The sequence below is a fragment of the Austrofundulus limnaeus genome, unplaced genomic scaffold (genome assembly GCF_001266775.1).
Source record: "Austrofundulus limnaeus strain Quisiro unplaced genomic scaffold, Austrofundulus_limnaeus-1.0 Scaffold316, whole genome shotgun sequence".
Lineage (NCBI taxonomy): Eukaryota > Metazoa > Chordata > Actinopteri > Cyprinodontiformes > Rivulidae > Austrofundulus > Austrofundulus limnaeus.
In genome coordinates this window covers 65,227-66,891 of record NW_013952718.1, presented here as the reverse complement: position 1 = coordinate 66,891, position 1,665 = coordinate 65,227, and positions in this window count along the sequence as shown.

The following is a 1,665-nucleotide window of genomic DNA, read 5'->3' as shown; positions in this document are numbered from 1 at the left end:
TCACATATTAGGGTAGCGGTGCAGGGAGTAGAGAAGCCAAGCTTGTGATCAAAAGGTAGCCGGTTCAACTCCAGGTTGGTCTCCATTGTGCATGTGTGTGCACATGTTTGATAGGTTAAATGTAGAGACTTGAAGGAGACCTATTATGCAAAATTTACTTTTTAATTTTTTTTACTCAACTTTGGGTGTGTACTTCTTAAGAAAACAGTCCTAGGACCAAAAATGCACCCAAGGGCATATTTACTGTAAGTAAATGTATTTTAATGTATATTAATGACAAGTTTTATACATTTTGTGATGTCACAAGCCGTACAACAACCCACCAGAACATGCGTTCAGCCTCTTACCTAGAAAACCCCAGGTGAAGCTGCTCCTCCGTATAAAAAGTCATCACGGTATTGTTGTGTAATGTGCAGCTCATTTTATAACAGGCCTCCTATAGCACAGTGGGTAGAGTGTTGGACCAGAGAGTGGGAGACTAGGGAACAAGACTAACTTGGACATAAAAAAAATATTTTTTTTTTATTTTTGTTTGTTATGAACATGTTTTCTCATGTACTTCTATTGTTTAGCTTATTAAAGCCTTGTTAAAGCCTATTTGCCAAAGTCGAGTAAAAAACATTTAAAAAGTGAATTTTGCATAATAGGTCTCTTTTAGCCCAGGTAGCCGGTTCAACTCCAGGATGGTCTCCATGTTGCACATGTGTTCACATGTGTGATAGGTTAAATACAGAGACTTAAAAGAGACCTATTATGCTATTATGCTYCCACTCTGGTCCAACACTCTACCCACTGTGCTATAGGAGGCTTGTTATAAAATGAGCTGCACATTACACAACAACACCGTGACAACTTTTTATACGGAGGAGCAACTTCACCTGGGGTTTGCTAGGTAAGAGGCTGAACGCACGTTCTGGTGKGTTGTCGTACGGCTTGTGACATCACAAAATGTATAAAAATTGTCATTAATATACATTAAAATACATTTACTTACAGTAAATATGCCCTTGGGTGCATTTTTTGGTCCTAGGACTGTTTTCTTAAGAAGTACACACCCAAAGTTGAGTAAAAAAAAACTTTTAAAAAGTGAATTTTGCATAACAGGTCTCCTTTAAGTCTCTACATTTAATCTATCACACATGTGAACACACGTGCAACATGGAGACCAACCTGGAGTTGAACCGGCTATCTTCCAATCACAAGCTTGGCTTCTCTACTCCTGCACCACAACCCTAGTTAGTGATTTCTGAGTTCAAATCTTTTTTTGAGTTCAACCAAAAACTTAGAAAGTCAATCAAAAACTTAGACAGTCAACCAAAATCTTAGTCAACCAAAAACTTAGAAAGTCAACCAAAAACTTAGAAAGTCAATCAAAAACTTAGACAGTCAACCAAAATCTTAGTCAACCAAAAACTTAGAACAGTCAACCAAAAACTTAGAAAGTCAACCAAAAACTTAGAAAGTCAATCAAAAACTTAGACAGTCAACCAAAATCTTAGTCAACCAAAAACTTAGAACAGTCAACCAAAAACTTAGAAAGTCAACCAAAAACTTAGAAAGTCAATCAAAAACTTAGACAGTCAACCAAAATCTTAGTCAACCAAAAACTTAGAACAGTCAACCAAAAACTTAGAAAGTCAATCAAAAACTTAGACAGTCAACCAA